The sequence below is a fragment of the Aethalodelphis obliquidens genome, unplaced genomic scaffold (genome assembly GCF_003676395.1).
Source record: "Aethalodelphis obliquidens isolate GAN/ISIS:26980383/991018 unplaced genomic scaffold, ASM367639v1 scaffold15, whole genome shotgun sequence".
NCBI lineage: Eukaryota > Metazoa > Chordata > Mammalia > Artiodactyla > Delphinidae > Aethalodelphis > Aethalodelphis obliquidens.
This window is the reverse complement of record NW_020837959.1, coordinates 13,494,568-13,508,110: the sequence shown is the minus strand read 5'-3', so window position 1 is coordinate 13,508,110 and position 13,543 is coordinate 13,494,568. Positions and strand designations below refer to the sequence as shown.

At 39.3% G+C, this 13,543-nt stretch overlaps 1 protein-coding gene across 1 annotated transcript in view; it reads left to right on the top strand.

Moving 5' to 3' along the window:
* Positions 1–13,543, top strand: part of HS6ST3 (heparan sulfate 6-O-sulfotransferase 3) — a 656,550-nt gene that overhangs the window by 254,489 nt on the left and 388,518 nt on the right. The gene's annotated exons all lie outside the window — the stretch shown is intronic.

The window sequence follows — 13,543 nt, the reverse complement described above, 5'->3', positions numbered from 1 at the left end:
AGAATCATCTGGCAAATGGTGAAGGCAAACATAGAAGAAAACCAACAAAAAAATTGATGACTGATTTCTAGCCCTGTACATTTTGATTTACTTGATCTCAGATAAGGTTCAGGCATTGCTCTTTTTAAAAATGTCCACCACCCCAAGTGATGCTAATGTATGGCTAGGGTTGAAAACCAGAGACCTATAGTTAAAGATATTTTCAACTGCAGTGTTTTGCAGTTGTTTATTTGCAACCTTTCTTTCTCCCCTTAGAATAATACAATTTTGTCAGTTTTGTTTATTCCTACATTATCTTTAGAAAGTTTTCTGTATAATATTTGTAATATATGAAAAATTTTTGTAACATGTATAAGTTACAAAGCATAACAGTAATATGAAAACCCATGAACAAATTATCCAGCTTAAGAAGTAGAGTCCCAGGAATTCCCTGGTGGTCCAGTCAGTGGTTAGGACTCTGTGCTTTCACTGCCGAGGGTGCAGGTTCAATCCCTGGTTGGGGAACTAAGATCCCACAAGCCATGGCAGCCAAAAGAACCCCCCAAAACAAAAACAAAACTAGAGTCCCACCATTAGTTTTGAACTTGCTTATATGTTCCTCTAAATCCTTATATCTCCTGATTCACCCAAGGGTAATTAGTGTTGTGAATTTTGTCTGCATCATTTCTATTTAAAAAATGTTTATTATTATTACTCTATGCATGTATTTCTAAAAAATATCTAATAATATCTGTATCGTTGACTTTTGCTGGATTTTGAGCATTATAAAAATGATATATTGTGTTATCTTATGCAATTTTTTCTCTTGAAGTTGTTTTTGAGTCATTCCTGCTGTGCGTAGCTGTATTTCATTCATTTTCATTGCTATGTAATATTCCATTTGTGTGAACATAGCACAGTTTGGTAAGTCATCCTTCTGGCTATGAATATTGGGTAACATGTTACCCTACTCCACTGAATATCATGGACACATGGTATTGTAAGCCTTTAGAATTTTTGCCAATCTGATGTGTATAAACTGGTATTTCAGGATGGTCTTAATTGGCATTTCCCTGATTACTAAACATCTTTTAACATGTTTATTTACTGTTTGAGTTTTTATTTCCATGAAAGTTCAGTTCAAGTTTTTTGCCCATTTTTCTAACGGTTGTTTTTATTTCCTTATCAATGGCTATTACTTCTTTACCCATTTTCTAATATTAATTCCTAGCAAGCAATATATGTGGAAATATCAATTTTGTATGTTGCAAATATCGTTCTATGGTGTCTTGATGAGCAGTGATTCATTTTTAACAGTCAAAATCATCAATCTTTTCTAACTATGCTTTCTGTACTTTAAGAAATTGTTCAGATCATTACCAAGGGGGGAAGGGGGGGGATGAATTAGGAGATTGGGATTGACGTATACACACAACTATATATAAAATAGATAACTAATAAGAATCTACTGTATGGCACAGGAACTCTACTCAATACCCTGTCATGACCTATATGGGAAAAGAATGTAAAAAAGAGTGGAGATATATATATATATGTATAACTGATTCACTTTGCTGTACAGCAGAAACTAATACAACATCGTAAATCAACTATACTCCAATAAAAATTAATTTAAAAATAATAAAAGTAAAGAGCAGGAAAAAAAAGAAAGAAATTGTCCTGTACCCTATATCCAGTCATCTTGCTAAATTCATTAATTCTAATGATTTGTCTGTAGGTATTTTGGAGTTTTTCCTGTATAGATAGTCATATCATTTGCAAATTATGATAATCTTATTCCATTTTCCCTACATTTTCCTGTATTTTCTTCTCCTTGTCTTTTAGTGCTTTTTGGACTGCTGGTACGATGTTAAATAGAAGTGGTGACACTTGGCATCCTTTTCTTGTCACCAATTTTAAAGGAAAGACTCCTGACATTTCAGCAATGAAGCATGATGTTTGCTATAGAGTTTTGAGAGATGCTTTCTATTAAGTTAGGGAAATTCCTTTTCCTTTCTAGTTTTCTAAGAGTTCTTTCTTTCTTTGTTGATCTGATTTATCATTTTACCATGTTTATAAAACACGTTGGCCATGTTTTATCAGTTTACCTTTTGGCTGTGATATAAACAAAAAGCCCATATACTTTCTTCATGTTTACTGCAGCATTCCTAAGACCTGGAACAGTGCCCGGTATTTAGTAGCTGCTCAAGAAATACTCTGGGGGATTGACTGATGGTTCCCTAAGCATGATTCAAGCAATATATATGGCATCAAAAATATCTAGGACCATGTCTGACTCTAGTAGAAAGTCATTTATTGGTAATATAAGCGTCAGCCCAGATCTTTAAAACATACAGAATGTTTAAGTAATATGTGGTGTATTAATTCAGTGGAATTTATACAGAATTAAAATATATTTGAAGGCTATTAGGGAATAAAGGACAATAAAATATCATGTATTCAGTCTGGGTACAATATGGACAAAAAGTCAATAGGAGTATGCCAAGATGAAAATATCTGTTAATTAGATTATTGAGCATATAGATGACTTGTCTTCATCTCCTGGTCAAACCTTCCTTTAATGCTGCCGTACTTTTATAGTCATTAAGGAAAAGAGAAGAAAGATGCTGTATGAGTTTTCTAGAGCGCCTGTAATAAATTACCACAAACTTGGTGGCTTAAAAAAAAGGAATTTATTCTCTCACAGTTGGTTCTGGAGTCCACAAGTCCAAAATCAAGGTGTCGGTAGGGCTGTGTTTCCTCTGAAGGCTCCGAAGCGGGGGAGGATCCTTCCTTGTTTCTTCCAGCTTCTGGTGGCTCCAGACGTTCGTTCGGGCTGCTTCACTCCAGTCTCTGTTTCCATCTTCACGTGGCATCCTCTTCTCCCCATGTTTTACCTCCATGTATCTTTTCTAAAGACACTTGTCATTGGATTTAGGTCCCATTTGAATAATCCAAGATGATCTTGTCCTGAGATCCTTACCTTAATTATGTCTGCAAAGGTCTTCTTTCCAGATAAGATCATATTCACTGGTTCCTGGAGGTTAGGTCGTGGACATATCATTTTGAGGGTCACCATTCAACCCACTAAAGACACGTACTTTCCTGAAGCTAAAGTACAATATCTTGACATATTTCAGTATTTGGAGATCATGCACAGTGTACACATAAATTGGATAGCACTATATATACATTTAAGACAACATATTTCAAAAAGAATTTTGGCAGTGTATTATTTTTATGAAAAGGACAAGAATGATTATAAATAGAAATTGTGCCTTAATTTATAAGTCCAACATTGATATGAAGGATAAGCTTTCTATTTTCCGTTGTCTGTTTACTTGCATTCCTTACCAGTTTGAAAGCAGGGCCATTGAGATTTTTGTTCATGTTGTTAACAAATATATGATTTAAGGAGATGTGAGAGGACTCTCTTATGTGAAGCTGTGACTGTTAAGCAGGATCTTCCTCAAGCATCCTCTGCTTATTTCAATCATGTCTGTTCTCATCAATTTGATTGGAATAAGTGGCGGGGTTTTTCCCAATGTAGTCCTGGAGGTATACAGATCACAGTTTGCCTGACACGCTGTTATCGACGTTAAAAACACCGCTATGTCTATCACAACTTCTAAGTTGCAGTTATCTTATTTTGTCATGATGTTAATTTAAATCTGCTTTCCTTCTCTCTTACAGAATTAAAAACATTAAAAAAAATTTATTTTGGTAATGTTGGTTTGTAACATTATTTAAATTTCACATGTACAACACTGTATTTCTCCCCCTGTATATACTACAGTGTGTTCTCCAGGAAAAGCTTAGTTTCTATCTGCCGCCATACAGCTGACCCCCTTTACCCGTTTCTCTCTTCCCTCCCCCTTCCCCTCTGGTAACCATTACTCTGTTCTCTATAAATGTGCTTTTGTTTGGTTTGTTCGTTTATTTTGTCTTTGAGTTTGTTTTTTATATTCCACATGTGAGTGAAATCATACAGTATTTGTCTTTCTCCATATGACTTATTTCACTTAGTATAATACCCTCAAGGTCCATCCATGTGGTCGCAAATGGCAAGATTTTGTCTATTTTTTGACTGAGTAGTATTGCATTGTATGTGCGTGTGTTTTTGTATTCTTCTGAAGTGGAATAGCTGAATCACATGGCAGTTCTATTTTTAATTTTTTGAGGAATCTTCATACTGTTTTCCATAGTGGCTATACCAGTTTACATTCCTACCAACAGTGTATGAGGGTTCCCTTTTCTCCACACCTTATAGAATTTTGACCCTGTTAATCATGCTGTGTGTTTAGGGAGAACAAAATGATTCAGTTTTGTTAGGAGAGCGTTAATTACAAAGTTATTTAGTGTAGCTTTCTGTCCCCAAGCAGGCAAACACCTTGACCAGGCCCGTCCAAGCTCTGTCTCTCCAGAAAGAGAGGGCCAGTCTTAATCGTTATTAGGCTATTCCTCAAGTATGTATCCTATCATATGTCCTTATATTATTGTATTATCATTTTACTCTGTATAGTATTTTTATTTGTTTATTTTGGTTAGTCAAAAAAAAGACAAGAACTGAAGAGAAATTTTAAATATATTGGGAAGAGAATCCGACCTAAGTGACACTCAATAATTGGAGTTTTTTTTTTTTTTTTTTTTGTGGTACGCGGGCCTCTCACTGTTGTGGCCTCTCCCGTTGCGGAGCACAGGCTCCGGAAGCGCAGGCCCAGCGGCCATGGCTTACGGGCCCAGCCGCTCCGCGGCATGTGGGATCTTCCCGGACCGGGGCACGAACCCACGTCCCCTGAATCGGCAGGCGGACTCTCAACCACTGTGCCACCAGGGAAGCCCTGGAGATTTTTTTAATATTGAATTTTTAAGGTTATTATTTAATGGTTTTTTTTTAATGTCTATTTTTACTTCTCTGGCAAACTTCGTGTCCCTTCCAGCTTTACGTATTGGTATCTGCTACTTTAGCCTGTTTCACCTTGTGGGATTCCCCATTCTCTGTAATTTCATCAGTTTTCTCCTTCTTGTGGTACTTGCTGAATCTTTGTCCCTGTCTCTTTCTATAGACCTTACTCAAAGATGTAGTTTGTCTAAGAAAGAGCAAATCACAAGGGCCTTCAAGACATTCCTCCTGTAAGCAAGTAGAACTGCTCTCTTGTTCTTTTTAACTTCCATCTTCAGAGAAGAACTTGAGGAGCTGTGTTCTTCACCAGATGCTTGCTATGGGAGCCTGCAGATGACATGAAAAGGTCACTAGGTGTCAAAGAATGTGGAGTTCCGGCTCCCCTTTTCACTGACCCCACGGGGCCTCACGGTCAACATCTATGAAACAAGGAGTGGCACAGATAATCTATAAATTCCCCTCCAATTCTAAAATTTTATTATTTTCTTCTAACTCACTAGCTATCCCAGGTAGACTGAATTAATTTTATATGGTGAGCTAAGTCACAAGGACCTTTTACTTCTCTTTACCATGTCCGAGTCTTTCCTGTCACACCAGGAAGCTCTGCCCCTGCCCACCTCTTCCACTTCATCACGGGCCAAACTCCTCCTTGCTCATCACACTCTAGCCCCCCTGACACCCGCTGTCTTCTTTTAACATAGAAGACCCTTTCTTTTTTATTTTAATTTATTTATTTTATTTGTTTTTAATTTTGGCTGCATTGGGTCTTCATTGCTGGGTGCGGGCTTTCTCTAGTTGCAGCAAGGGGGGCCTACTCTTCATTGCGGTGAGCGGGCTTCTCATTGCGGTGGCCTCTCCTGTTGCGGAGCACGGGCTCTAGGCGCGCGGGCTTCAGTAGTTGTGGCACGCGGGTTCAGTAGTTGTGGCTCATGGGCTCTAGAGCGCAGGCTCAGTAGTTGTGGCGCACAGGCTTAGCTGCTCCGCGGCATGTGGGATCTTCCCAGACCAGGGCTCGAACCCGTGTCCCCTGCATTGGCAGGCGGATTCTTAACCACTGTGCCACCAGGGAAGCCCAGAAGACCCTTTCTTGCTTCAGAGTCTTTGCACTTGTGCTTTCCTCTGCTCGACACACTGTTCTTTGGCTGTTATCTTGCGTTTTTTCTTCTCTTTCTACAAGACTTGGCAAATACTCCGCCTTCTCGTAGTCATTGCCTGACCTCTCTGTAAAGACCTGCCCCTTCATCCACTTACCTCCGACTCCTAGTTGTTTCCCATCACTTTGCTAATTTTCTTTATAGCCTTTATCATGATCCGCAATGATCTTGCTTCCTTGTTTCCTTTTTATTGTCTACCTCTACTCTACACCCAAGCATATAAGTACTTAAAGGGTAGAAATCTTCTCTGGGTTATTTCTGCTGTATCCCAATGCCTAGAAGAGTATATGGATAGGTATCCAAAAAAAAAAAAAATTCATTGAATGACTTAATTTTCCTGAGTAGATTAAATTGCTCTTGAATAAAGCACATTTAATAAATTATCATGATCTCTCTAAGAATCTCTATCTTCAAGCCTGTGACCTGGGTCAGTGTGTATAGCAGGGTGTTTATTTTGGTTCTCAATTATTTGTCCTTATTGCTTATTGCTATCTGTCAACACGAGATAAAAGCCAATTAACATGTGCCACCTAAACTCTAGAAAATTGTAATATACTAACCATGCTTGACCTTGAGTGAAAACTGAATGGTGGTATTTACTTGATGTGGAAAATATATCCTATGGATTTAAACAACTTAGATGTTACTGGTAAAGATTTTTTTAATGAATATTACTGTTTGTTGCACTAGCATCTAATTAGGGCTTCCCAGAAGCCCTGGGAAGATAAAAGCTTCAATGTGTGTGTGTATATATATATATATATATGTTTTTTTTTGTTTTTTTTTTTGTTTTTTTTGTTTTTTGCGGTACGCGGTCCTCTCACTGCCGCCGTCTCTCCCGTTGCGGAGCACAGGCCTCGGACGCGCAGGCTCAGCGGCCATGGCTCACGGGCCCAGCCGCTCCGCGGCACGTGGGATCCTCCCGGACCGGGGCACGAACCCGCGTCCCCTGCATCGGCAGGCGGACTCCCAACCACTGCGCCACCAGGGAAGCCCGCTGTGTATATATTTTTAAGGCTATATTTCAATGATAATTTCAGCCAACATTTCTCTCTGGATTTATTTACATATTTTGTTTTCAGTATTTTGAGTTCCTGGCATTTAATTTCCTTAATTCTCTGTTTCCTGAGCTTTGCAAGTCAGGCAATATGGTAACCATGCCCTCAGAAATATCTGGAACCCCGAATGATCAACATAATCTAGGCTTCCACCAAGTAGGTGGTGTGACTCGAGTCAAGAGCAGATGGAGTTAAAAAGGGTGGATAATAATATCTAGAGACTAAGCTAAGTAAAGAAAAATAAATTTACCTTCATGGCCTAAGATACAAGTGTATTTTATCTTTTATAGAACATAATGTGCACATATGCTACAAGTACCATTTGTGCTTTTTTATGGATTGATATCTAAAATTGTTTTGGGGTTATTAACTACAGATGCTAATATGTTACTGTTATCTCCTGTAAGAGACTCTTGGTAAATAGACAAATGCTTGGGAACCATTGTGTTATCCTTCATGTCAAGGGTCAGATAGCAAAGTAATTTAACCCAGAGATAAATTTGTTCTTTAGTGTTAAATTCACATGACACTGATATGTCATGTTTTCAAAATGGACTGTAATGTTTTGTTAGGGAAAATTGCATTGCTTCAAAAATGTCCAAGACTGGTAACCTGGCAAGAGCCTGACGTATCAGGGATTAAATTCTCGATCTGCCTTTTACCGACATCTTTGACATTTATAGTTTATGACATTATCTGTGATCTTCAGCAAGTTCCTTAGCCCTTATGAAGTTCCTTATCTATAAAATGGGGAGAACATTTTATAGAGGAATTATTGTGAGAATATTTTGAGAAGTATTGTAAATTACTGGAATATGTTACATAAATGCTTATTTTTTTCCCTCTTTTCCCTTTCCCTAGAAACTTTGACTTTTGAAAATTAAGGATTTGTTCTTCCTAAGAAAAGGGAGCTTAACTTTAAAAGAAAAAAAAAGCACACACGTACATAAATAATTATTGGTGGTAGATCTCGTATTTTTGCTATATTTAATGAGATCTAGGTGTAGAGTATGAGAACTAACAAATAGTAGGAGTCCTATAAAAGGAACGAAAGCAGTATTTCCTCAGATATTTTCTCTCAATAAAGAAGCAACAATTCCTACTATGGATGTACAATCTATAAAATAATGAACCAAATGACACATTAAGGCACAGACTTAGCATACACGTGCTGACATCTGTGCTGTTTCCATCTGACGCACATCTTCAGACAAAACAATTTAAGCATTGTTTTAAAAAGAACAAGGAAGTTGAATATGACGAAACAAGTGACACTATTAAAGAGCAAGAGAAAATCCAGAACAGGTATACAAAGCAACATGTTACAGGACCAAAGGTAGTCAACATTGGACAAACATTTTATTATAGAATAACATGCAACCTGGGTTAACAGAAAGAGACGTACGATAAAATGCTTGGTAGAATTTGTCTTCCCTTACAGTTGGGAAATCTCTAAAGGAAACCCCTTTTACTTTATTTGTTGAGTTTTGATGGGCTTGATAGACTGAATTGTCACTTATAAAGTTAGTCTTGTTCATGCCATTTTACAGTCTTGGGGAAGGTTAGAATAAGAACAGAGAACCTCAAGTCATGTTTCCACAAATGAGATGAAGAATATTATTGAAGGATGGATTTTAGGCATCATGATAACAATGTACTAGGTGCTGTCCAAGGTGCTGGGGATACAGCAGTGAGTGAGACCCCATCTCTGCCCTGTTCCATCTTGCAGTCTAGTGGGAGTTACCTGTGAATCCCACAATGAAGACCCCTCTTTTCCCCCAAATGGATCCTTACTTCAGTAATATCTGACCTAGTATCAGCTGAGGTTGTGAGGGTTCCCTGAGGCATTAGGGGGCCTTTTAGGGAAACAATCCTAGAAGAACTCATCATGCATGTAGGCAACCCATCCATCAATGAACCTCATGATTCCTGGGAACTGTTCCATCCAGTGACTTTACCATCCATTCCCAAGGCCACATCCTGAACCTTGTTAGTGTGTCCCTGGGCACATTATGATTTGCATGAGGGTCCTTAGCTGAGAGATGAGTGGGAGCTTAAACCAGTCTTTGTTATGATTCTCCAGCTGTGGGTCCTGGCACAGGGCTAGGTCTGCTCACAGACAAGAGCACCTTCTAATTTGCCCAAAGGAGTTTTCCACTTCCCAAGCTGCACCCAGAGGTGTACGTCTACATAGAAAGTGATGAATTTTTCTAATTTTTTTGAAGATACTCTATGAACCGGCAGTACGCCTGCTGGCTTGCACAAGTTCCAAACTTGACTGATACTCTGATGATAAGAAACTGTCTCAGTGGCACCTCCAGATCTTCCATCTCCAGAGCTTGAATTTTAGAAGTTAATTTGTCCTTCACTGTTCCTGGTCTCTCACCCCAACTCTCTCCACCCCACTGTGCCTAACTGTTGAATCCCCAAGTCTTGTTGATTTAGTTTATGAATATTGACCCTCTTAAATATTATTCTTACCATTCTGCTTCCATCCTACGCTCTTCTACAACCCCACGTAAATTTTCATCAGGTCTTCTTGACTGTAGCTTCTTTCCCCTGAAATCATTCTCCACATCACCATAAAATCTTAAATTTAAGTTTGCTGTTCAAACTGACTTCACATTTCCTAAAGCAGTGTTTTTCCAAATGTAGTTGATACAACCCCCTTCCCACCCAATCAGGCAGTACCCAATAAAAATGCAGATTTCTTCACCAGATCTACTGAATTACAATCTCTGGTATGAGGTATGTGGGGGGGCTGTAGTGAGATTTAGGATCTGCATTTTAATAACTTCCCTAGGGGATTCTTACAAACTTAGGGTAATTATTGCCTAAAATGAGTTTATAATTTATTAAAAAGTTTGCAAGGAAAGTTTCTAGAATTTTCGGACACAACACAGTACATAAAAGAATAAAAATTTTTTTTTTGAGCAGGTAATCGAGGGGAAAGAAGGAAAATATTCTAAAACCAGTTTATATTAGAATAATGAGATGTTTGTGGTTTCTTTTTAAAACCATGGTCTTGTGATTAAAACTGCTTTGAGAGAGATTTGGTTCAACCTTTACTCAGGCAGAAATGTTCTTTTCCACATCCTTGATGAGTGGTCATCGAACACTCTATTTTCAGTGAGGAGCTCGGTACATCCTAGGCGATTCTTTTTTTTTTTTTTTTAATTTTGTTTAATTTTTGGGCTGCCTTGGGTCTTGGTTGCTGCGTGCAGGCTTTCTCTAGTTGTGGCGAGCAGGGGCTACTCTTTGTTGCTGTGTGCGGGCTTCCCATTGCGGTGGCTTCTCTCTGTTGTGGAGCACGGGCTCTAGGCGCGCGGGCTTCCGTACCTGTGGCACTCGGGCTCCGTAGTTGTGGCTCACGGGCTCTAGAGCGCAGGCTCGGTAGTAGTGGCGCACGGGCTTAGTTGCTCCGCGGCATGTGGGATCCTCCTGGACCAGAGATCGAACCCGTGTCCCCTGCGTTGGCAGGCGGACTCCTAACCACTGCACCACCAGGGAAGTCCCCCTAGACGATTCTGTTTCAGTGTTGGTCATCGACAGTTCGACCATGCATGTGCATATGTGCATGTGTTTGTGTTCCTAAATGACATATGAATTGTATAATAAATATTAGTTCCAAATTATCACACTTTTTTAAAAGATGACAAGTTTTCAAATATTTATTTTTAGGGAACTACTTTATCACTTTGTATGAAAACTGTAAATTCTTTTCAAAACATTTGTCAAAATGTCCAGAAAAATATCTAACCTTTAAGTGAAGAACTAGTTTTGGATAAAATAAAGTAGCTACTAACATTTTGACATTTTTAAAATAAATAGTTCCTTGTTTGACTATATTTACTTTTATATTCATTTATTTGTTTATTTTCAAAAAACATGGAGAGACTGAGCTAGATTTTGGCCATGTAAAAAAGGAATGCATGACTTGGTTACTAGTAATAAGCAGATCATATTCTAGTTTGGGGAGAAAGATAGGGCGTAATGAAATGTACTACGTTGTCCTGAGATGTTCAGCGGGTAGATGGAAGGATAGAAGCTGGATCAGGAAATCTAAGCAGAGGGAGCTTGTGCTAGAGATGTCATTGTGTATATTTATCTGTTTTTGAAAATGAGTATAGTGTAGGAAGAAGAGAGGACCTAAAATATACTAAGCTATTTTCAAATTCTTAATAAAAATTTTTACTGTAGAGGATAATAATATCTGGTGTGCTGCACTTTCTAAACCATGCTTGAAGCAAACCTATCCTCCAGTTTGTACACTCAATAGACACCACTGTTTACTTAGTGATGGTTAACAGAACTGAAATCAGAGGGACTTTTGTGAACTCAATTTTGTGTTCATAAGCTTATATTTTTCAGCTGTTTTCATCTGATGACAGACTATTTCTATAAAATCCTTTCATCAGAGGATTCATTCATTCTGAGGCCAAGAGTTCTTTGGTCATTGGTTTGGCAGTGACAGTGGGATCTCAGCTCCATCACTCACTAGCTGGTTACTTAGCTTCTCTGTACTTGTCTCATGGTCTGTAAAGTGGGAAGAATAATGGTACCTACTGTGCAGGAGAGTTGTGAGGCTTAGATGAGACAATACATGTAAAAAGCCCAGAAAGAGAGTGGCACATAGAAATTTCTCCCTCAGTGCTAATGGTCATTGTATGGCAGGGAAAGCTCTGCGGGAGTGGAAGAGCAGTGGTTGTGGAGTCAGAAAGACTGACTTGGGGCATCCTCTCTGCCACGTGCTTGCTTTGTGTTTTGATCACCTTCTGCTTCACCCCGTTGGTGAGTGAAGGACCCCTCAACCAGGGCTGTTGGGAAGGCTGAACACAGGACACCTGACACTGGACAGATGAGACAGAGAGCAGTTCTCTAGTTACATATACTCACAGCCCAAGGAGGAGGATAGTACCCTATGCAGAGTCACACGGGGTTGCACTCAGGAGCAGAATGAACAGTCAGGAACTCTGGGAGACAGGCTTTGTAGTATCAACAGGGTGGGGTGTCTCCTCTCTCCCATGGAGGACGTGATTGGCCTTTTTGAATAATTTTGTGGGCTGGCAGGAAACTGAAACTTGCTACTGAGAGAGAAGCAAGAGCTGTGCTTGGTCCCTTTGATAAGGAGGGCTGTTTGGCTAGAGGAAGTTTTCTGTGGATGCAGGGAGGAGAGGGGAACTTGCAGGGAAGCCGTTCAAGCCCCTCTTGATTTTACCAGATGACAAGGCAGCATGTGATATTGAACCTTAATTTTAGGTCTTACGCCACACTCTGACTCTGAGAAATTCACTTTCATCTCATTGTGACTATGTTTCTCTCTCTGTAAAAGAGATATGACTTAAAATAAATGTGTCTTATTAACTACATACTCCACAAATATGCAGTGTTATTAAATAAGCTATTACTGAATATGGTTTAGAAAGTATTGCCTGTATTCTGATTATAATGCTTTGAAAGAAATATCTTGGTAAACTCCACTCATAAGTCAAGGTTTTTCTCACATTCTTACTGAAACTTCCTTTCTTTCTTTTAGAGTCAAGGACTATGTTTCAAGATAGAAAATTAATGAGTTTTAGTAAGATTCGTGATAATGTAACTAACATAACTGTCAAACTTAGTCATGCCACTTTAGTAATTGCAGCCCAAGGACCATGCACTTCTAGAAAAGGGTGAGTTTAATAACATTTACCTTGTAGATAGCAGACATCCATTAATGTTTCCAGCTGATCATGCTGGTTTACTTCTCAGATCAATATTTGTATCTGACAAATAATGTCACAGTTATGAAGAGCTATGTAATTAAGGGCATTTCTCCTCTCTACTTATCTACCTCCCTCAAACTAGGATGAATTTATAACTTGATTTTTTTTCTTTTTTTGTTTTTGTTTTGTGGTACGCGGGCCTCTCACCGTTGTGGCCTCTCCCGTTGCGGAGCACAGGCTCCAGACGCGCAGACTCAGCGGCCATGGCTCACAGGCCCAGCCGCTCCGCGGCATGTGGGATCCCCCCGGACCGGGGCACGAACCCTTGTCCCCTGCATCGGCAGGCGGACTCTCAACCACTGCGCCACCAGGGAAGCCCTGAGTTTTTTTCTTTTTTGATACATTGTATTAGTGGGAATGAACAGTCAGACAAAAGTGAAATAACACATACATATATTTAAAAAATGTTTGCTGTGTGTGTTTGAGTTTGCCTATGTACTAGCATATCCTTGATGAATACAGACTAGGTATGAAAGGCTAACGCTCCACCCCTACACTGTGATGTAAATCAGTACCAGCTGATTTGTGGGCTAAGGGCCCCACATAGACGCAAGTCTGAGAGGTGATGGATGGAGTGAGGATGGGAGAGAGGGACTCAGGAGAGCCCAACTACAAAGGAGACTACAGGAATCCATCCTGGAAGAAGAATTTTCTGGAACAATGAGTCATACTTGGCAACTGAGT